At 41.3% G+C, this 24,470-nt stretch overlaps 1 pseudogene; it reads left to right on the forward strand.

Annotated features, from left to right (window-relative positions):
• LOC115831158 overlaps positions 1-24,120 on the forward strand; it is a 41,610-nt pseudogene extending 17,490 nt beyond the window's left edge.
• Positions 24,121-24,470: the final 350 nt, after the last annotated feature.

The following is a 24,470-nucleotide window of genomic DNA, read 5'->3' on the forward strand; positions in this document are numbered from 1 at the left end:
CCGTCAACTCGACATTTACATTAAGTATATCTCCGAGTGCTATCCATCCCCCCTCCCCCCACCCCACGACAGGCACCAGCGTGTGATGTTCCCGACCCTGTGTCCAAGTGTTCTCATTGTTCAATTCCCACCTATGAGTGAGAACATGTGGTGTTTGGTTTTTGTCCTTGCAATAGTTTGCTCAGAATGGTGGTTTCCAGCTTCATCCATGTCCCTACAAAGGACATGAACTCATGCTTTTTAATGGCTGTATAGTATTCCATGGGGTATATGTGCCACATTTTCTTAATCCAGTCTATCATTGATGGACATTTGGGTTGGTTCCAAGTCTTTGCTATTGTGAATAGTGCCGCAGTAAACATACGTGTGCATGTATCTTTACAGCAGCATGATTTATAATCCTTTGGGTATATACCCAGTAATGGGATGGCTTGGTCAAATGGTATTTCTAGTTCTGGATCCTTGAGGAATCGCCACACTGTCTTCCACAATGGTTGAACTAGTCTGGACTGTGGATCGTTTTTAACCCTAGGTCAACAGTAGATACTTAGTGACTTCTTGTCAGCTGAAGCTGGCTTTTTGGGTCCTGTCTTCCAGGGTAGGAGATTTCGTCGTGAATGACGTCAGTTTCCTCCAAGAACCTTGTGTCCTTCCTGAACGACAAAAGAAGCGCTGTTTAAATAAGAAGGAGCAGCTGGCTTATGCCCCTCTTTCTGGAGTTGGGGGTGTGCTGTATGACAAAGTCTATTTTGACCTTGGTGGAGCCACGGTTTTCAGGCATCGGTGAGGCGGGAGCCATTGCTGTGAACTCTCATTATTCTTTCTAAATCTATTTTTTCATCACAAAAAGTAGTGTACTCAGCTTTTATTTATTGAAGATTTCTCTCTTGTACTTATAATAAAGGCCCAATGCATATTGTACATATGTAGAATAGAAAGAATACCTTGTTTTCATTGTACCAAGCAGAATAGTGCTGTCCTCCATGCCTCCTTGATCCATGGCCCCAGCACGGCCGCTGCTGCCTGTGTGGTGCCTGCACGGCCCATCTCCGTTTGTACAAAATCAGTGTATTTTCCAGCTCTCGTTGGTCTTTTCCTCATTCACAATGGTCTCCTCATTCTGTATTTTAAAGTAGATTTCAAATGTTTATTTCATAGTTCTGAAGTGGAATTTTATTGGGTTAAAATCAGGGTTATTTTAAAATGTTAGAAAAACTAGCATTGTTGTAGCCCTGGAACTGAGGTTTTTCTAGTTAGGTGTTCAGGTTATCAGGTTATATACTCCCTGAACTTTGGAAAAGTTTAATGGAGATGCAGACCCATTTCAAGCTTTGTTTGAAGGATTTTCTTCTCTGCTTCTTTCTTTTTTTTTTCTTTTTTTGAGATGGAGTCTCACTCTGTTGCCCAGGCGGGAGTGCAGTGGTGCCATCTCGGCTCACTGCAAGTTCCGCCTCCTAGGTTCACACCATTCTGCCTCAGCCTCCCGAGTAGCTGAGACTACAGGTGCCCGCCACCATGCCCGGCTAATTTTTTTGTATTTTTAGTAGAGACGGGGTTACAATGTGTTAACCAGTATGGTCTCAAACTCCTGATCTCGTGATCCGCCCACCTCGGCCTCCCAAAGTGCTGGGATTACAGTCGTGAGCCACTGTGCCCAGTCTTTTCTCTGCTTTTTGAGGCATTAAAAAGGTTCTCAGGAAATGTGTCTAAGTTAATTTTGAGAAACAGAGTGAAACCAGTGTCTCTCCAGGATCTTTGTGCTTTCCTCACGTGCCCTTTCTTGATAGTCTTGAGAGGACGAGGTGGGGCCCAGCCATGAGCTGGTCCAGAGTCTCATCTCTACCTACTCCACCATTGATGCCAAGATGGCTTCAAGTCGAGTGACACTGTTTTCTGGTTCCAAGCCACTTGGGTCAGAGGATACAGATAATCAAGGGTAAGTCCGCTTTTTTTCTACTTTTAATTAAAATATATATTACAGAAGATCATATCACCCATAATTCTGCCATCATAACACATTTTGGTGGGATTCATTTGATGTTGTTTTGTTTTTCTTTGTGTGTGCATGTGTCTCTGAGGGCTCTTCACTTACCTGACATTACGAGAGAGTCTTTTCTAGAAATAAAATACAGGATGCATTTTTCCAGAGACCCCAAATGTCCCTCAAATACCATACCATCTTCCATAGGTTGCTTTTTGTTTTTTCAGAGACCTGAGGCCACTTGGCCTTCTTTTGGTGGCCAAAACACTAGAGCAGAGTCAGGGAGTTTGTGGCTGTCCAGAAGCCACATGCCTTGTCTCTGAAAGTTTTATTTAGATTATGTTGTATTATCTCCCATGGGTAGGTTTCCACTGATGTGTGGCTTATGTGAATTATTTTTCAGCCTGGGTTGGGAATTTGTATACCTTTATACATAGTGGATGTTTGCAAAACATTGGTTTTGTTGTATTAGTTTATGACTCCTAGTAAAATTTATCTGAAAATTTTGAGATAGTCTAGTATGTAATTTGTTACAACGTGCATAAACTACCACAGTGCCTAACATAATGAGTGTTATTAGCTATTTTCATTTTTGCATATCCTTCTAGTCATCCTTATCTACAAGAATACTCTCTTCTAATATAGTTACAGGTAAAATACATAATTTTATTTCTATATTCTCAGCATTTCCTTTTTCTTTATTATTATTATTATTATACTTTAAGTTCTAGGGTACATGTGCACAACATGCAGGTTTGTTACATATGTATACATGTGCCATGTTGGTGTGCTGCACCCATTACCTTCGTCATTTAGCATTAGGTATATCTCCTAATGCTATCCCGCCCCCCCTCCCCCCACCCCACAACAGTCCCTGGTGTGTGATGTTCCCCTTCCTGTGTCCATGTGTTCTCATTGTTTAGTTCCCACCTATGAGTGAGAACATGCGGTGTTTGGTTTTTTGTCCTTGCGATAGTATACTGAGAATGATGGTTTCCAGCTTCATCCATGTCCCTACAAAGGACATGAATTCATCCTTTTTATTGCTGCATAGTATTCCATGGTGTATATGTACCACATTTTCTTAATCCAGTGTATCATTGTTGAACATTCGGATTGGTTCCAAGTCTTTGCTATTGTGAATAGTGCCGCAATAAACATACATGTGCATGTGTCTTTATAGCAGCATGATTTATAATCCTTTGGGTATATACCCAGTAATGGGATGGCTGGGTCAAATGGTATTTCTAGTTCTAGATCCCTGAGGAATTGCCACACTGACTTCCACAATGGTTGAACTAGTTTACAGTCCCACCAACAGTGTAAAAGTGTTCCTATTTCTCCACATCCTCTCCAGCACCTGTTGTTTCCTGACTTTTTAATGATTGCCATTCTAACTGATGTGAGATGGTATCTTTGTGGTTTTGATTTGCATTTCTCTGATGGCCAGTGATGATGAGCATTTTTTCATGTGTTTTTTGGCTGCATAAATGTCTTCTTTTGAGAAGTGTCTGTTCATATCCTTCACCCACTTTTTGATGGGGTTGTTTGTTTTTTTCTTGTAAATTTGTTTGAGTCCATTGTAGATTCTAGGGATTCGCCCTTTGTCAGATGAGTAGGTTGCAAGAATTTTCTCCCATTCTGTAGGTTGCCTGTTCGTGCTGATGGCGGTTTCTTTTGCTATGCAGAAGCTCTTTAGTTTAACTAGATCCCATTTGTCAATTTTGACTTTTGTTGCCATTGCTTTTGGTGTTTTAGACATGAAGTCCTTGCCCATGCCTATGTCCTGAATGGTATTGCCTAGGTTTTCTTCTAGGGTTTTTATAGTTTTAGGTCTAACATGTAAGTCTTTAATCCATCTTGAATTAATTTTTCTATAAGGTGTAAGGAAGGGATCCAGTTTTAGCTTTCTACATATGGCTAGCCAGTTTTCCAAGCACCATTTATTAAATTGGGAATCCTTTCCCCATTGCTTGTTTTTGTCAGGTTTGTCAAAGATCAGATAGTTGTAGATATATGGCATTATTTCTGAGGGCTCTGTTCTGTTCCATTGGTCTATATCTCTGTTTTGGTACCAGTACCATGCTGTTTTGGTTACTGTAGCCTTGTAGTATAGTTTGAAGTCAGGTAGTGTGATGCTTCCAGCTTTGTTCTTTTGGCTTAGGATGGACTTGGCAATGCGGGCTCTTTTTTGGTTCCATATGAACTTTAAAGTAGTTTTTTCCAATTCTTTGAAGAAAGTCATTGGTAGCTTGATGGGGATGGCATTGGATCTATAAATTACCTTGGTCAATATGGCCATTTTCATGATATTGATTCTTCCTATCCATAAGCATGGAATGTTCTTCCATTTGTTTGTATCCTCTTTTATTTCATTGAGCAGTGGTTTGTAGTTCTCCTTGAAGAGGTCCTTCACATCCCTTGTAAGTTGGATTCCTAGGTATTTTATTCTCTTTGAAGCAATTGTGAATGGGAATTCACTCATGATTTGGCTCTCTGTTTGTCTGTTATTGGTGTATAAGAATGCTTGTGATTTTTGCACATTGATTTTGTATCCTGAGACTTTGCTGAAGTTGCTTATCAGCTTAAGGAGATTTTGGGCTGAGACGATGGGGTTTTCTAGATATACAATCATGTCATCTGAAAACAGGACAATTTGACTTCCTCTTTTCCTAATTGAATGCCCTTTATTTCCTTCTCCTGCCTAATTGCCCTGGCCAGAACTTCCAACACTATGTTGAATAGGAGTGGTGAGAGAGGGCATTCCTGTCTTGTGCCAGTTTTCAAAGGGAATGCTTCCAGTTTTTGTCCATTCAGAATGATATTGGCTGTGGATTTGTCATAGATAGCTCTTATTTTGAGATACATCCCATCAATACCTAATTTATTGAGAGTTTTTGGCATGAAGGGTTGTTGAATTTTGTCAAAGGCCTTTTCTGCATCTATTGAGATAATCATGTGGTTTTTGTCTTTGGTTCTGTTTATATGCTGGATTACGTTTATTGATTTTTGTATGTTGAACCAGCCTTGCATCCCAGGGATGAAGCCCACTTGATCATGGTGGATAAGCTTTTTGATGTGTTGCTGGATTCGGTTTGCCAGTATTTTATTGAGGATTTTTGCATCAATGTTCATCAAGGATATTGGTCTAAAATTCTCTTTTTTTGTTGTGTTTCTGCCAGGCTTTGGTATCAGGATGATGCTGGCCTCATAAAACGAGTTACGGAGGATTCCCTCTTTTTCTGTTGATTGGAATAGTTTCAGAAGAAATGGTACCAGCTCCTCTTTGTACCTCTGGTAGAATTCGGCTGTGAATCCATCTGGTCCTGGACTTTTTTTGGTTGGTAAGCTATTAATTATTGCCTCAATTTCAGAGCCTGTTATTGGTCTATTCAGAGATTCAACTTCTTCCTGGTTTAGTCCTGGGAGAGTGTATGTGTCGAGAAATTTATCCATTTCTTCTAGATTTTCTAGTTTATTTGCATAGAGGTGTTTATCGTATTCTCTGATAGTAGTTTGTATTTCTGTGGGATCGGTGGTGATATCCCCTTTATCAATTTTTATTGCGTCTATTTGATTCTTCTCTCTTTTCTTCTTTATTAGTCTTGCTAGCGGTCTATCAATTTTGTTGATCTTTTCAAAAAACCAGCTCCTGGATTAATTGATTTTTTGAAGGGTTTTTTGTGTCTCTATTTCCTTCAGTTCTGCTCTGATTTTAGTTATTTCTTGCCTTCTGCTAGCTTTTGATTGTGTTTGCTCTTGCTTCTCTAGTTCTTTTAATTGTGATGTTAGTGTCAATTTTAGATCTTTCCTGCTTTCTCTTGTGGGCATTTAGTGCTATAAATTTCCCTCTACACACTGCTTTGAATGTGTCCCAGAGATTCTGGTATGTTGTGTCTTTGTTCTCATTGGTTTCAAAGAACATCTTTATTTCTGCCTTCATTTCGTTATGTACCCAGTAGTCATTCAGGGGCAGGTTGTTCAGTTTCCATGTAGTTGAACGGTTTTGAGTGAGTTTCTTAATCCTGAGTTCTAGTTTGATTGCACTGTGGTCTGAGAGACAGTTTGTTATAATTTCTGTTCTTTTACATTTGCTGAGGAGTGCTTTACTTCCAACTATGTGGTCAATTTTGGAATAGGTGTGGTGTGGTGCTGAAAAGAATGTATATTCTGTTGATTTGAGGTGGAGAGTTTTGTAGATGTCTATTAGGTCCACTTGGTGCAGAGCTGAGTTCAATTCCTGGATATCCTTGTTAACTTTCTGTCTCGTTGATCTGTCTAATGTTGACAGTGGGGTGTTAAAGTCTCCCATTATTATTGTGTGGGAGTCTAAGTCTCTTTGTAGGTCAATAAGGACTTGCTTTATGAATCTGGGTGCTCCTGTATTGGGTGCATATATATTTAGGATAGTTAGTTCTTCTTGTTGAATTGATCCCTTTACTGTTAAGTAATGGCCTTCTTTGTCTCTTTTGATCTTTGTTGGTTTAAAGTCTGTTTTATCCAAGACTAGGATTGCAACCCCTTCCTTTTTTTGTTTTCCATTTGCTTGGTAGATCTTCCTCCATCCCTTTATTTTTAGCCTATGTGTGCCTCTGCATGTGAGATGGGTTTCCTGAATACAGCGTGCTGATGGGTCTTGACTCTTTATCTAATTTGCCAGTCTGTGCCTTTTAATTGGAGCATTTAGCCCATTTACATTTAAGGTTAGTATTTATGTGTGAATTTGATCCTGTCATTATGATGTTAGCTGGTTATTTTGCTCGTTAGTTGATGCAGTTTCTTCCTAGCCTTGACGGTCTTTACAATTTGGCATGTTTTTGCAGTGGCTGGTACCGGTTGTTCCTTTCCATGTTTAGTGCTTCCTTCAGGAGCTCTTTTAGGGCAGGCCTGGTGGTGACAAAATCTCTCAGCATTTGCTTGTCTGTAAAGTATTTTATTTCTCCTTCACTTATGAAGCTTAGTTTGGCTGGATATGAAATTCTGGGTTGAGAATGTTGAATATTGGCCCCCACTCTCTTATGGCTTGTAGAGTTTCTGCCGAGAGAGCCGCTGTTAGTTTGATGGGCTTCCCTTTCTGGGTAACCTGACCTTTCTCTCTGGCTGCCCTTAACATTTTTTCCTTCATTTCAGCTTTGGTGAATCTGACAATTATGTGTCTTGGAGTTGCTCTTCTCGAGGAGTATCTTTGTGGCGTTCTCTGTATTTCCTGAATTTGAATGTTGGCCTGCCTTGCTAGGTTGGGGAAGTTCTCCTGGATAATATCCTGCAGAGTGTTTTCCAACTTGGTTCCATTCTCCCTGTCACTTTCAGGTACACCAATTAGACATAGATTTGGTCTTTTCACATAGTCCCATATTTCTTGGAGGCTTCATTTGTTTCTTTTTATTCTTTTTTCTCTAAACTTCTCTTCATGCTTCATTTCATTCATTTCACCTTCCATCACTGATACCCTTTCTTCCAGTTGATCGCATCGGTTATTGAGGCTTGTGCATTCGTCACATAGTTCTCGTGCCGTGGTCTTCAGCTCCATCAGCTCCTTTAAGGACTTCTCTGCATTGGTTATTCTAGTTATCCATTCATCTAATTTTTTTTCAAAGTTTTTAACTTCTTTGCCATTGGTTCGAACTTCCTCCTTTTGCTTGGAGTAGTTTGATCTTCTGAAGCCTTCCTCTCTCAACTCGTCAAAGTCATTCTCTGTCCAGCTTTGTTCCGTTGCTGGTGAGGAGCTGCGTTCCTTTGGAGGAGGAGAGGTGCTCTGATTTTTAGAGTTTCCGGTTTTTCTGCTCTGTTTTTTACCCATCTTTGTGGTTTTATCTACCTTTGGTCTTTGATGATGGTGACGTACAGATGGGTTTTTGGTGTGGATGTCCTTTCTGTTTGTTAGTTTTCCTTCTAACAGTAAGGACCCTCAGCTGCAGGTCTGTTGGAGTTTGCTGGAGGTCCACTCCAGACCCTGTTTGCCTGGGTATCAGCAGTGGTGGCTGCAGAACAGCAGATATTGGTGAATCGCAAATGCTGCTGCCTGATCATTCCTCTGGAAGTTTTGTCTCAGAGGAGTACCCAGCCGTGTGAGGTGTCAGTCTGCCCCTCCTGGGGCGTGCCTCCCAGTTAGGCTACTTGGGGGTCAGGGACCCACTTGAGGAGGCAGTCTGCCCATTTTCAGATCTCAAGCTGCGTGCTGGGAGAACCACTACTCTCTTCAAAGCTGTCAGACAGGGACATTTAAGTCTGCAGAGGTTATTGCTGTCTTTTGTTTGTCTGTGCCCTGCCCCCAGAGGTGGAGCCTACAGAGGCAGGCAGGCCTCCTTGAGCTGTGGTGGGCTCCACCCAGTTCGAGCTTCCCAGCTGCTTTGTTTACCTACTCAAGCCTGAGCAATGGCGGGCGCCCCTCCCGCAGCCTCACTGCCGCCTTGCGGTTTGATCTCAGACTGCTGTGCTAGCAATGAGCGAGGCTCCATGGGCGTAGGACCCTCCAAGCCAGGTGCAGGATATAATCTCCTGGTGTGACGTTTGTTAAGCCCGTTGGAAATGCGCAGTATTAGGGTGGGAGTGACCCGATTTTCCAGGTGCCATCTGTCACCCCTTTCTTTGACTAGGAAAGGGAATTCCCTGACCCCTTGTGCTTCCCGGGTGAGGCGATGCCTTGCCCTGCTTCGGCTCATGCACGGTGCACTGTACCCACTGTCCTGTACCCACTGTCTGGCACTCCCCAGTGAGATGAACCCGGTACCTCAGTTGGAAATGCAGAAATCACCCGTCTTCTGCGTCGCTCATGCTGGGAGCTGTTCCTATTCAGCCATCTTGGCTCCCTAGCATTTCCTTTTTCTATACGGTCTTTATGTAGTCATCATTTTGTTTTTATTGGTGTTTTTTTTTTTTTTCTTTTTTTTGAGAGAAGGTCTCACTTTGTCTCCCAGGCTGGAGTGCAGTGGCATGATCTTGGCTCACTGCAGCCTTGAACTCCCAGGCTCAAGTGATCCTCCCGCATCAGCCCCACAAGTAGCTGGGACTACAGGAGTGTGCCACCACTCCAGCTAATTTTTTTCTTTTTTTCTAGAGATTAGTTCTCACTGTGTTGCTCAGGCTGGTCTTGAATGCCTGGGCTCAAGCAATCCTTCTGCCTTGGCCTCTGAAAGTCCTGGGATTACAGATGTGAGCCACTATATCTGGCCTATTATTGCTGTATTCGAACTTATCCATCTCTTATGGTACGATGTTTAGTTTTTTCTAATTTACGTTTTCATAGTTTTGTGTATTGTGCTATGTTAAATAGCTTCATATTGTTTTCTTTCATCCAATGATTTTAGCCTCCTGATCATCTTCTTTATCAGTTATGGCACTGGTGACTTAAAATGGATATTCTTCCTCTGTCCTTCCTCGTATGTTTGTTACCTGGCATTTTTAACAAAGAGCTTTCTCTTCTCCCCTTTATTTCAGTATCACTACTGACTAATGCACTTGCATTTTATTCCATGGGTTATTTTCCACCACTATCATTGTTATTTCTGATGCCTATGCTGTCCCAGATTCGGCCGCAGGAGCCTTCAGCCTGTCTCCTGTGCCCTTTCAACTGTCTGTTAGTCTTTAGCATTTCTTACTTTCTGACAGAACCAGAGGATCCAGGCTCATTTTGTCCTCTTCCTGCCTTGGGCCTGGACTCAGCCATTTCTCTTAAGGATCATGTGTTTTTAGCTTAGAAATTAATCAGCTTTCCAAAAGATCTACAAAACACTAACTTCTCTTTTGAGCAATTTTTTTCTAAAATTAGATTTTTTTAAGGGTTATTCCTTTATTCTTGCTGTAAGTTCTTTTGAAGTGTGGTGTTAGGGAACCATGCCTGAGTTTGCTTATTAACTCTTCCAGTGTTTATCAGATTATTTTTTCCCCTATGCTATGTCATCTTAAACATCTTAAGCAATTCCTTCACATTTTTCTATTTCTTTGTATTTTCATTGACTATATTGCCATTTCTAGATTAGCTGGTTAATGTACAAATTAAATTATTTTGCATTTCCTTGGTAATATAGGCTGTTGATGCTAAAGGAGGAAAAGCAAATGGACTTGAAAACTGGTCGAATGTGTTGGATAGCCATTTTTGGAGATGATTCTGTGCGAACGTCTTCTCTCCTTTCTTGATCTCTTAATTTTTTTTTTTCTTACCCAAGTATATACAGGTTGATTTTGTCTTTCTAGAAGATCCAAGATCTTTCTTTGGTTTAGAGCTATATTCTCTTAATGTTAACTGGTATTAGAATACTCTTTTCTGTATTTTATTTCAATACATTTTGAGAATAGAAATGCTTGTATTTTCTTTTAACTTGTGAAGTAGAGCGTGGCATACAAATGTTGTATTCTCAGTATTTCAAAAAATGACCTTCTTACTGTACAAGTTGTATTCAGCATATAAAGTCTATTCAGCTTTGTTGTGGATGCAGTGTGATTATTACATGTTGATAAGGTATGAATTGGAGATGGGATCCAAAATTACTGTACTTACTGTAATTTTTAAGCTAATTGTAGGGTTGGTGGTGAATATTTTACTTCTGCAAAACAAAAACAGTATTTCATCAGAAGTTGTTTTATGGTCTTTCAGACATTTTGTTGTGTATCTTTGGTGCTTTTTGCCCATAAAGTATCTGTTTTGTTTGTTTGTGTGTGTGTGTGTGTATGTGTATTGATCTGCCTCTAAATTTCGCAGTGCTCTTTGTCAGGGATCATCAGAATCAGGCCTAGACAGAGAGCTGAGCAGTACTCTCAGTACGTCTCTGTGTCCTGGTTGCCACATTATCTCTGTTGTTTATTTATAAATTGGAGAACTGTCTGACCTGTAACAAAGGTTGGCTAGGTCAGAGACAATTGGAAGAGGAATCCTCTGCTCTATTGTCACCTGTGCCCCACTCCAAAATATGCTCTGAAATCCATATTTAAATATTAAAATTGTGTGGTGAATGTATTCTTTTTTAATATTAAAAAATTAAATGATCCGCCCACTTAATATTTACAATGCAGGACTTACTTTGCATATTCTCTGTCTTGTATTTTTCTTTATATAAGGTAGGCTAGCCTCCAAAGCTGGAAGCTGAGTTGACAGTTGAAAAATAATGACATGTATACAAGGTCATGACACATGACATACAATGACATGAGGATTGCAGATGCAGGGGCACCATACTGCTAAAGGAGTGTTGGAAGCTCACTGCAGAAGACGATAAAAGCAGACTGATGTGTATTACTTGCTGAAATATAAGCTGGAGGCACAGGTGAAGATTGCCAAACCTAATGAGCAGTTTGGCCGATAAGACAGGCTGTCAGGCCATGGCAGTTCAGCAGTGGGCGTGATGCCTGTGAACCAAGTCATTTGTTCCAGAGGACTACACTTAAATACCACAAATCAAATCTTCCTTGTCACTGATATTTGGTATCACAATGACATAGATGTTATCTTTCAGATTTCTGGTTGAAATACCAGCCATTAACATCTGGTGATTTGAGTTGTAAAATTAGTTTTGCCTGTTTACATTTCTTCCATAAAGCACAAACAAGATATATTTTCCCACATAAGAATGTAAGCAGTATAAGACTTTAAAACACACAAATGAAATATACATGATTACATGCTTCAATGAACTTAAACTTTCATCTGTGGTCTTTATTTTGCAACACTCTGAAGTAACATTACAGTCTTTTCAGTGTGCTGTGTCATTTATATGCCTTACTTTGCCTTAGGAATCCTGTATTGCCATTGAGCATATGCATATTAAGACATGTGCATAGCTTCTCCCCATTGAGCCCATCAGTGGGGAGGAGCTATGTACCAGGGACATTTGGCAAAGATTTTCTTGAGTCTGTTGGAAGTAATAGCTCCTTAAGGAAACCTCACAGTTTACCTTCCCTGTTTGTTACCATTTGTAAACTAAGGCTCAGTGATGTAAAATATAACACATTCTGTGCTGTGGCATAACTGCAGCTTAGGTTTTTATATTCAAGACAAGCAGAGGTATAGCTGAAAATGTATGAATGCTTATTATGCCTCAAGATCCCTTTGTTGGTTTAGTTGTGGCATTTCCAAACACCTGACCCTGACTTGGGGCTAAAGCAACTTTCTATCTGGCATCAGTATTTCTAAGTTGCCTTTAAGCTGAATAAACATTTGTTTTTTTTTTTTTTTTTTTTTTTTTTTTGAGACGGAGTCTTTCTCTGTCCCCCAGGCTGGAGTGCAGTGGCACGATCTCGGCTCACTGCAAGCTCCGCCTCCCAGGTTCACGCCATTCTCCTGCCTCAGCCTCCCGAGTAGCTGGGACTACAGGCGCCCGCCAACACGCCCGGCTAATTTTTTGTATTTTTAGTAGAGACGGGGTTTCACCGTGTTAGCCAGGATGGTCTCGATCTCCTGACCTTGTGATCCGCCCACCTCGGCCTCCCAAAGTGCTGGGATTACAGGCTTGAGCCACCGCGCCTGGCCAAACATTTGGTTTTTATATTTAATTGCTTCATTGTGAAACACTGTAATTTAAAAAATTACACATATGTAATATAGTATTTTACACTAAATAATAGTGACTGGCAGTCCATTGGCCGAAGAAGTATTATTTTTCAGATATTCTGCTCTGTGTCATCACCTGTAGACACTGACCTGGTATTTATCTGGAAAGGCTTGCTATCAGGGGTTCACAGCGCTGCCTGTGGGTTATCTCTAGACCCTTTACATATGGCATTTTAGGACAGCGTGAGTCACAGGTTGCACTAGAAGTTGCCTTTGAAATTAGACCTAAACTATGTGGAACTGGAACCCTTGTATACAAAGCTCTCTATCGTCCAAATCCTGCTGAACTCTTAGGAAAGAACAGTTTTACAGATTCATTCTTTCCACACACAAGATTTCACCACTGCCCAGTTACTGTCACCTTTTTATTTTCTTGACTGTTATGTTTTACTTGACTCCGGAGTCTTACCTTGTACTCTCACATTTACATGGAAGTATAGCTTATTTCACCAATTATACTGTCTATCAAAAGCAGAAGTAGTTACTTACACCTGAAAATCTGTACTGAGAATGTATCTGTGAATATGTTTAAGAAAGTATACTTAAAGCAAGAAATCCAAGGAAGTATATTTAAATCAAAGCAAGAAATCCCATTTCCGAATGTCAATAAAGCATGTGTTACATAGAATCAGTGCATGAAAGTGTTTCAGTAGCCCAGATTAGATTGTACCCTGGTGAATAAGCAAGAGTTCTTTTTCATTTTCATCTTGCAATTCAACTGGGTATTTGGGTTCTTTTTCTATTCACTCATGTCAGATAGAGACATGCATGTTGTAAATTATTTTGTCAGAATGAAAGCCTGGCAGATTAAATGCTTTCTTCTCTTCTTGCTCTACTTGATATCAATCTCTTGTTTGTTTCTTGATAATATGTTTGGTTATTTTTGTTTTCATTGCTTTTAGTGTCAGAGATGGCTTTGGATTCCCCGTTCTGTGTGCTCCTGTCTGGCTCCTGAACCCAGCTGGAGAGGTGTGTCAATCCCAACTGGTGAAGTACTGAAAGGAAGCTACACAAAAGGCAGCAAAGTATTAGTAAGTGTACCTCTGACATTTTAACCACCTCTGACTTTTCCATGGAATGGACAAGTAGTAGTCTCTGTCAGAGCTACATTTTAAAGGAGAAAAAGAAACGTGAAGTCATAAACTGTTTATTTATGCTGTTATTTTTGTGTTTACTCACCTCATTTATATTGACTTGTAAATTAGTAATTTGTGAACTATTATTTATCAATTCGTTGCCTACATGTCAGCAAACAAATTTTCTTCTTAATAAAGAATCCAGTGGCTGGGCACAATGGTTCACACCTGTAATCTCAGCACGTTTGGAGAGCAAGGCAGGAGGATTCCTTGAGGCCAGGAGTTCAAGACCAGCCTGGGAAATATAGCAAGATTTCATCTCTACAAAAAAATGAAAACATTGGCTGGGCATGGCGGCTCATTCCTGTAGTTCAGGCTACTGAAGAGCCTGATGTAGGAGGATCACGTGAACCCAGTAGTTTGAGGCTGCAGTGAGCTATGATCCTAACACCGCTCTCCAGCCTGGGTGACACACCGAGATGCCGTCTCTTCAAAAAAGGAATCTAGAAGCATCAGTGTGTGCACGAGCATGGCTTGTGAATTTGGAAGTGCATGTGTGCATAGTTGTGCTCGACAATGTGTTGATAATTATACCTTCTCAGAATGAAGGTAATTTTTTTTTCTTTTTTTTTTTTGAGATGGAGTCTTGCTCTGTCACCAGGCTGGAGTGCAGTGGTACTCTCAGCTCACTGCATCCTCTGCCTCCCAGGTTCAAGCAATTCTCCTGCCTCAGCCTCCCAAGTAGCTGGGACTACAGGCACATGCCACCACTCCCGGCTAATTTTTTGTGTTTTAGTAGAGACGGGGTTTTATCATGTTGGCCAGGATGGTCTCGATCCCCTGACCTTGTGATCCGCCCACCTGGGCCTCCCAAAGTGTTGAGATTACAGGTGCGAGCCAGTGTGCCTGGCCTGAAGGTCATTTTTATAAAGATCTCTCCACGTCTTAGATTTGATTCTTCCTTTAAATATTTTTCTCATTGACATTTGAAAGCACCTGACCATATATAAAATGAAAAATTTTGATAACTCCATAACAGAATTATGGCATCATCTACTCTTTCTGTCTCTTGTCTCATAAATCTAAACTATCAACCTGCTTATTTTTCTATACTGTCACACTGTATATTCCCTGCATTGAATGCCTTTGTATTGATATTCTCTGTAAAAATTGTGGGAAGTTTTCTGCACCCTGAAATTTCTGTTTTGGGGATTAAATATCCACTATCCATGTTTTTCCAAGTCTTACAGCAGAAAAGGTAAATATAGCCCTCACAGCAGCCTGTTGTTTGTCCTGCAATTGTGTTTCCATCACATTACACAAAGCCTCTTTGCCTTCATGGTTGTACCCTACTAATAAGTTTTTTTTAAATTATGTAATGTGTGTATATACAAATACCTGTATGTATGTGTGTACACATACAGCTGATATCTACTGAGATTATGTATGCATGAACTATAGAATTAGCTTTTAATTTTAAGAAAATAAATTATTTTGTAAAGATAAATCTCATGTTTAAGAAGGGGAATTACGATTGAATCATTTAGGGATGCCTCAGCCTAAACATATTATGGAAAAAGCCATAACCAAAAGTCATTTTAGAGTACTGCTAGGTTACTCAACCTATCATCACATTTAATTAAAATGTCAGTTTGAACCATGGCCAGTCTGTTTTCGTTAATATGTTATTTAAGTCAACTTGTGAAGTCTTCATTTTAAAAATAGAATTTGTGTTAATGAACTGGAAAATAACATTCTATTGCTTGGAAGATGTGTTAAAAAGATTTATGACTTTGTAAAAGAAGAAAACCAGCTGGTGATCAGTTGGCATTAGTACATGAGGATGTACTCATATTTGGTAATAGCCATTTTTTTCCAACTAGAGTAAGGGAGTTGGGAATGGGAGGCAGAAACAAGGACACAGGTAAAACATCATAGAACAAAACTGTATTGAGTTCTGAGTATGGGTCTGTGATCCGTGGTTCAGTTTGAGAGGTTCCTGTGTCCCTTATGAGAAGGGACAGGAAAGCCAGGAGGACAGGAGTATGTTTGGGCCTGTGCCTGTGCTTCCACCACAGAAGTCAGCAGCTCTACCTTTCTCTTTTCTTCTCTTTATCTAGTAATTGTCTTCTCTTCAAATTTGGGAAATGAGCTTAATCAAAGATTTGTTGTGTTTTTTGTTTGTTTGTTTTTGAAATGTGGCCTCAGTATGTTTGCCCAGGCTGATCTTAAACTCCTGGGCTCAAGTGATCCTCCCTCTCAGCCTCCTGAGTAGCTGGGACTACAGGCATGTGCCACCACACCCAGCTAAGTTAGTGCTAATGTATAGTTTGTCTGCTTCAATTTTGAAGGGCAGGATATATATAGTTACGTGTGTGTGTGTGGTGGGGGGGTAGTGTTTGTGTGTGTGTTTATATATATATTTATATATTACTAGTCCATTGCTGCTACAACAAACTACCACTATGTCAGGGCGTAAAACAAATTTATTACACTCCTGTATGTCAGAGTGTGATGTGGATCTCACTGGGCTAAAATCTAGGTGGTGGAAAGGCTACCTTCATCTCTAGAGGCTCTAGGGGATCTTTTTTCTCACCTTTTCCACATTCTGGAGTCTGCCTGCATTTTTTGGCTTTGGGCTTTTCTCCACTCTCACCATTAGCAGCCTTGCATCTCATGGACCCTTCTTCTATGGCCACATGTCTCTGTGGCTCTTTCCTTCCCCCTTCTCTTCCACTGTTAAGGACTCATGTGCTTACTTAGTCCTGAATGGAGACACCGTCATCATCCACATGAGCCCACTGTCCTAATCCATACAGGCTGCTACAAGGAAATGCATTAGACCAGGTAGCTTATAAACAACAGAACTTTGTTTCTCACAGCTCTGGAGGCTGAGAAGTGCAAGATCCAGGTGGCAGCAGTTTTGGTGTCTGGTGAAGGTCTGCCTTCTCACAGAGGCTTCCTTCTTGCTGTGTCTTCACATGGTGAGAGGAACAAAAAAGCTCCTTTGTGCCTTTAATAAGGGCGCTAATCCCAGTCATGAGGGCAGTCTCCCCTAAGGCTTAACCTCCTAATACCATCACCTTGAGGGTTAGGATTTTAACACATGAACATCGATGGAACACAACGTTCATTCCATAGCATCAGAGTAGTCTCCTCATATCAAGGTCTTTACCTGAATCACATGCATGATGTACCGTTTTCATGTAATGTTCTAGGAATCTGTGGACATCTTTGGGGGGCCATTATTTTGCTGATCACATATTACACATATTTTAATATTCTAGACTAGTATGAAAACAATGCCACTTCCATTGCTTTATATATGTATATATATACACATTGTCTAATGCTATAATTAAAAAAAAGTTGTAGACACAAATATACCCATTTAAAAAAAAACATTTTTTGCTATTTTACTTCATACTGCCAACTCCTTTTTCCTGAAACTGCTTCAACTCTGGAATTCTTTTTTGCTATTAGTTTTATTTTAATGAAATATTCATGAATGAGCATACACTTGTATATGGATTTAAAATTCACAGCAATGTTCTCATGAATTCATCTGTGAATAACATTTTATAGACAAAATGTCTGCACTAGGACAAGAGAAAGATGTATAATTCCCTTGTTCTAAGGTACCGCCATTCATTGTTATTATTTTAAAATAGGAGTGTTGACTGATGTTAAAACACAAAATGGGGCTGGGAGTGGTGGCTCCTGCCTGTAATCCCAACAGTTTGGGAGACTGAGATGGGTGGATCACCTGAGGTCAGGAGTTTGAGACCAGCCTGGCCAACATGGTGAAACCCCGTCTCTACTAAAAATACAAAAATTAGCTGGGCATGTGTTGCGCGCCTGTAATCTTAGCTACCCGAGAGACTGAGTCAGGAGAATCGCTGGAACCTGGGAGGCAGAGGCTGTAGTGAGCCGAGATCACACCAGTGCACTCCAGCCTGGGTGACAGAGCAAGACTCTGTTCTTCCCCCCACCCCCCCAAAAAAAACACAAAAAGGGATAATTGGCCGGGCACAGTGGCTCACGCCTGTAATCCCAGCACTTTGGGAGGCCGAGGTGGACGGATCACCTGAGACCGGGAGTTCAAGACCAGCCTGACCAACATGGAGAAACCCTGTCTCTATTAAAAATGCAAAAATTTGCCGGGCATGGTGAGACATGCCTGTAATCCCAGCTACTCAGGAGGCTGAGGCAGAAGAATTGCTTGACTCTGGGAGGTGGAGGTTGCTGTGAACCAAGATCGCACCACACTGCACTCCAGCCTGGGCAACAACAGCAAAACTCTGTCTCAAAAAAAAAAAAAAAAAAAAAAAAAAAGACGGATTTATAACTGGGCAGTGGAATTGAAAATCATTTAAAAAAATATCCAAAATACCTAAGGAACTTGTATAAATAAATAGGAAAAAAAAAGAGAGAAACATCAAGAAGCCCACAAAAAAGCAGATTTGTAAATGGGCAATGGATTTGAATAGACATTTAGCCAAAGAAGACATCCAGTTGGTGAAAAGGCATATGGAAAGGTGCTCAACATCACTGATTATCAGGAAAATGAAAATCAAAACCGCCACGAGTGCTTTAGACCGTAGCAGCATGCGTGAAAGTTTTCAGGCCTCTAGTTGTTGGGAGTGGCTGAGGAGATTGGGGAGCTTTTGTCTGAGTTGGAAGAGTGGAGTCTCAATAAGAATCAGTGTATTCTGGACATGTGTGGGCCCTGGAGTGTGCATGGCTGGATGCGTTGTCTGCCTGTGCCTTACAGAGTGACACCATTGTGGTGTGGTCGATCAGAGGGGCAGGTGGCTTTCAGAGGGAGTGGGAAGTGGTGGGGCTTGGTTTGTCTGCCCACGGATGACAGCAGAAGTGAGTTGGCTCCCCAAGAACTTTTACCAGTAGCCTGTTTTGCTACAATTCTAGACCCAGACTGGGGTCCCAAGGCATCTTAGCCCACAGCTTCTTAGCAAGTGCATGTTCAGTTGGCTCCCGCAGCTCAGCCTGGGTCATCCCCACCTTCTGCCTCTTGGGCCATAGCTCAGCTCTGCACACTGAGCCATCATCCTATGGTGAGCAAGACCCCATTCTTGGGCTTCAGTCTCTTTCCCTGCAGCAGGCAATCAAGGTGGTGTCTGGAAAGGGCCAAGGAGCCACATCGCACAGTGCCCTGCTGTCTGAACAAGGACCAGAGGCCTGTGGAACACATGGCTCTCAGATTTCTCCCATTTGATGACTCATCAGCTGCCCCCACATGGCTTTCTAGCTCACAGCAGATCTAGCCTTCTCTGAGCAGTGAAGATGGGATGTTTTATGGTCATTTTCCCTGGTGTGCAAAGCCCAAGTGGAGTTCTTCAGCACACCCTAGACCATCCCCTCACTAACACCCCCACCTGTCCAGTCTTACCTGCCTTCATATCAAAAGCACTCAGGTAACCCAGAGGGCTTCAGCCCTGCCCTGCCTGACTTTCTGGGAAACCCCCCTCTCCAACCACCCTAATCAGGACACTGTCTGAAGGTTCCCCCTCATCATTTTAAAAGGAAGAGAAATTTTTCTGACACAGAGGTTCTGGTGAAGTGGCCAGCTCCCACATCACAGGGTGATGGCGGTTTGGGCTGGACCAGGATCAGACAGTGCTGTCCTGGGGCTGGCTGGCTGATAAGGGGCTCCAGAAAGGGCAGTGGTGGACCCCTGGGAGGCTTTCTGCTCTCCTGATCGCAGGTTTTTGGTGAGAGGACCTATTGGCCACGAAGGTATCTGTGTGTGTGTGTGTGTGTGTGTGTGTGTGTGTGTGTGTGTGAGATGTGTGTTTACCTGGATTGACTTCTTTCAGCATGAAGCCCACTGTTTTGCTGAATGTATCTCACTGTTTCCTGAAACTCAGTACATTGAGCTGGCTTAAGGGTCCTGGGACCTCGCTGTGTCATATTTGCACAAGCCTAGTGTCTGTGCAGACTGTACACTGGAGTTCAGTTGTAAGACCCTTTTGATCCCTTATTCTGTTCCTGTAATAGAAAAGCCGTTTCACTCAATGGAATAGAAACCCAGATCTAATGGAGAGATGTTCTAATCTGCCATACACTGGGGCAATGGCCAGTGATTTGGACTTTGTGGCACAGATGGAAATTTCCAGGTTCTCTAGGTGGTAGGCAGACACCTCACTTCTTAAGAAACTCCCCCACTCCACCCCTGCCAATGATGATGTTGCTTAGAGATATTTCTATCAGTGTTGAGTAGAAGAGATCATTTCTTGATGTTGAATTTCAGGTAAGGATGCCAGCTTCTGCATATCAGGGTGGTGATGCTTGGGCTGAGACAGGTCTAGATGGCACTGTCTGAAAGGGGGCTCAAGGAAGTAGCTGTGAAAGGCTCCTGGGATGTTTTCTGCTCCCCTCTCTGCAAATCCCCTGGAGGGAGATCCTGTTAGTCACTATGGGGTGTGTGTGTGTGTGTGTGTTCATCACTTGTTGCCTGGGGGTGGAAAGAGACAACAAAAGCCTACAGAATCTGTAGTTCTCAGTTCATCTCCCATCCTAGTCCAATCATGGCCTAACATCCTTAGCTACCAATCGCAGAGGAGACTCTGCGCATTTGTGGTCATGTGGCCTTGGATGTTGGCAGATTCAGATTGGTGCCCCAGGCATCTGTGCCTGTAACTGCAGTTTCAGCAGGCTCAGGACCAGGCTAAAGGGCCTCCAGGCTTCCTCCAGTTTCCTGGTGCATGCATGTGCAATATACTCCCCTGGCCTGGGTCTTTCCTGCCTCTTCTTGCCAGTTGGGTCAGAACTAGCTTATTAACCCGCTTTTTCTGAGCTTTAATCGAACTGGCTCCAACCAGTTGGAGACTTGAAAAGGGCTACATGATAGTTGTAGATTTTTAAAGATATATTATTATTTTAGAGTAGTTTTGAGTGTACAGCAAAATGGAGTGCAGAGTCCAGAGATCTCATATGGCCTCAATTCCTGTACACTCTCAATTCCTGTCTCATATGGCCTCAATTCCTGTCAGTCCACGAACAACCTCCTACACCAGAGGCACTTTGAAACATTAGAAAATATATTTGAGCATCAGAAATTTATAAACTAGGCAGCCCCAGACTGCAAGCAGCTCAGGGGTCCAACAGAGAGGCTTAGGGAGGGTGGGGGAAGAATTTTATATGGTGAATGTGGAAGAAAAATAAAATACTTGATTGGGTAAAGTGGAGCAGTGGCCTCATTTGGAACATTACAGTGGAAAGTCTCTAGTTAGATGTTAGTTGGTGGTTTCTGATTGGTTAAGCTTAAGTTTCCTTTTATTATTTACACTGAGTCAAATTTTGGTTTATTTAAGGAGGAATTGAGTGCACTGCCGCCACCTCAGCCTCATGGCCACCTGTTTATTTGATTATTTTTAACAGAGAAGATCCTTTTAAAAATATCTGTTGCCCTGGCTGGAGTGCAGTGACGTGATCACGGCTCACTGCAGCCACAACCTTCCAGCTCAGGTGATCCTCCCACCTCAGTGCTCCCCACCCTGAGTAGCTGGGACTACAGGCATGTGCCACTACACCACCATGCTAGGCTAATGGTTTGTATTTGTTTGAGAGATGCAGTTTCCTAAGTTGCTTAGGCTTCTTTCGAACTCTTAGACTGAAGTAATCTGCCTGCATTGGTCTCCCCAAGTGCTGGAATTACAGGCCATCTAAATCTTTTATCTCAGATTTGCGTTGTGACAAAAGGAGGGGTACTTTTTCTGACATGATGAGGCTGAGAAAGGTGAGGTGGGCGCATCCTGTGCATATTATTTTCTCAGGTGATGGGAATATATATTCTCTTTGAGAGAATGGGATATATATTCTCTTTGAATGATTTGGCAAGATATCAGATGAGAGAAGTTGAATAAATGTTAGAAGAACATAGGAAAAATAGATTATACATGTTCGGGTTCTGAAGAAATGATGTCATTGGAGAAACACAACTTTTATTGATTTCTGGAAACATTTAGGGCCAATTTTTTGTGTAAGTAATTTGAATTTATGATGATATCTCTGACCACTTTTTGATATTTTTTCTGGTTCAGCTGAGTGGTGTCATTGAGCAAACACAAAGTGGGGCTCATCGAGGGATGGGATTTTGCCAGAGAAAGGACGAGCAGCAAGTCAGGGAGCTTAAGGTAATTATGAGAAAGTGACTATCTAAAATTCCTTTGGTAGAAGGAGACAGATTGGATTTTTGTGTGTTTGGTATTCGGGGTAAGAGGGTATTTGGTATTTGGGGTAAGAGGGCATTTGTTCATCACTTGTTGCTTGGGGGTGGGTGTGTACGTGAGATGTGTTGTTTATTCTCTCTCTTTTTTTTTTTTTTTTTTTTTTTGAGAGGGGGTCTCGCTCTTTCGCCCAGGCTGGAGTGCTGTGGCACAGTCTTGGCTCACTACAACCTCTGCCTCCCGGGTTCAAGGGATTCTCCTGCCTCAGCCTCCCGAGTAGCTGGGATACATCAAATTCTTTTTTTTTTTTTTTTTTTTTTTTTGAGACGGAGTCTCGCCCTGTCGCCTAGGCTAGAGTGCAGTGGCGCGGTCTCGGCTCACTGCAACCTCCGCCTCCCAGGTTCAAGCAATTCTCCTGCCTCAGCCTCCTGAGTAGCTGGGATTACAGGCGCCCGCCACCATGCCCAGCTAATTTTTGTATTTTTAGTAGAGACGGGATTTCACCATGTTGGTCAGGCTGGTCTTGAACTCCTGACCTCGTGATCCACCCGCCTTGGTCTCCCAAAGTGCTGGGATTACAGGCATGAGCCACCGCGACCGGCCCAAATTCACTTTTGATGGCAGAAGTGATGATATATTTTTTTAAAGTAACCTAGCCTAAAGTACGTCCTTAACCACTATCATTTAGACAATTTTTTACAAGCCCTTGAGTTGTGTACAGTAGCAAGCTCATAAGTGGAAACTTATTCGGCATTCAGAAGTAAACTGGTGATACGGAATTTGATTCTCTTTTTTTCTGTTTTTATTCTAAACAAAATTTTACTTCTACCTCCTACTAAGAAAGATCTGCTTATATTCATTTCCTGTATGGTTTGCTATATGAATAAAGTGTGATAACAAATATAAACTAAAAGATGGGTAAATTTTTACATACACTGCCATAGCATTTATAGGGTAAGAAAAATAAAAGCAAAAAAAACTACAAACAAAACAACTGAGAAGTGAAAAGTCAAGGGCTTTGACTCAGAGGAGCAGAATGCTGGGGTGAGAATCCTCATGACATATGAGAAGAAGGAACCCAGGACACACAGTAGACAATTGGCAATTGAGAAAAGGAGAAACATCTCCATGGAAACAGTACAGAATGATTCTTTCCTTGACCTTACAAGAAAGAAATCTACCTTAATTTTGTCAGATTAAGTAAGGATTTCTGTGGCCATATAAAAATGTGTAATGCAATATAAGAAAGTACTTTCCTCACATGTAGTTAAAGATGGATGATTATTCTGATAAAAAATATGCTCACAGCTAAACTTGCTGCCAGAGTTTAGGAAAATAAATGCCAGCCACTAGACTAAACCAAGGTGCTCATGCTATCACTGGCAAATAGTAAGCTCACAGTCATCTCAAATAACTGCAAGATTAATAGATGTTTCAGGAAACAATAGATAAGTAAATTAGAGAAATGGATAAACGTGTAAAGCTTCTGTGCTAGTTTATGAGTGTTTTAGCTTAGAGAGAGTTAGGTCAGGTCAGTCTGTCAGGTACTTATCACAACTGAAACTGTATAAAATGAAAATACTCAGATTTCAGATTTCAGAAAATGTGTACAGTGAGATGCGATGTACAGAATAAGATCCTTCTGTTTGAAGGAATATATAATGGGAATACCTAGAAAATGGTCTGGAAAGAATGATAATAAATTGATGCTACTCTTTTATTTGACTACTCCAGGTCAGGGAGCATGGATCATCCGTGAGCATGTCTACAAGGAGGACAAAGCGGGTAGTACTATGGGGTCTCTTGCATGTACCATGCACACTATAGTCTATGTGAATGCTGCTCCCCGGAATCATGTAGTGTACAATCTTCCCTTCCGCAATGGGATGGGTAATGGTTATGATGTGAAGCAAACTTTTTCTTTATACCCTATACATTTTTTTTTCTTTTTTGCAGCAAGATTTTTTTCAGATACCTGAGTGAGAATGATAATGAGGGACAGAACTACCAGGTAAATATTCCCCCACTTCTTGTTGTTGTATTACCTAGACATCCTGAATTAGTTTTAAAAAGAATGATGATTTTTTTTCTTCTCACAATGCTATTATTTTAAGGAGGAAGGCATGTGAAGACTTCGTATATAGAGTCAATAAGAAGATTTTAAACATGTGCGTGTAAACTTGGCCAACAAGAGGCACTCGGATCTGGAGAGACTGGCAGCATATAGCAGAACTTTAGCATCGCTTAGAGCTCTGTTACAGAAATTATGAGCTGGGAGAAGAGACAATGGTGAGCTGATGGAAGTCAGAGCAGCCAGGTTAATTAATTAGGACTCTCAATAAACACTAGAACAAAAATAAAGAAGACAGTAATCCACTAGAACAAAATAGAAACCAAGGAGTCACTACCCACCCATAGACCCAATAACAATAGATGACAATTTTTGATAAGAAAATTAGAAGCAAGAGAGAAATTAGCATTTTATGAAAGAGCTTGTAGTCAGTTGGACAGATGGATCTTTAATTCTTGAATCCTCTATTTACACATGCTAGTGTATCTTCCTCTCTGCATCTGTTTCCATATAAGGGATATAATAATTATTTCATACAGACATTTTGTTGTGTTGTTGATACATTTGTGTGAGTTACATGAATAATGTATCTAAGTGCCTTGTACATTTC

The sequence above is a fragment of the Nomascus leucogenys genome, chromosome 18 (genome assembly GCF_006542625.1).
Source record: "Nomascus leucogenys isolate Asia chromosome 18, Asia_NLE_v1, whole genome shotgun sequence".
Lineage (NCBI taxonomy): Eukaryota > Metazoa > Chordata > Mammalia > Primates > Hylobatidae > Nomascus > Nomascus leucogenys.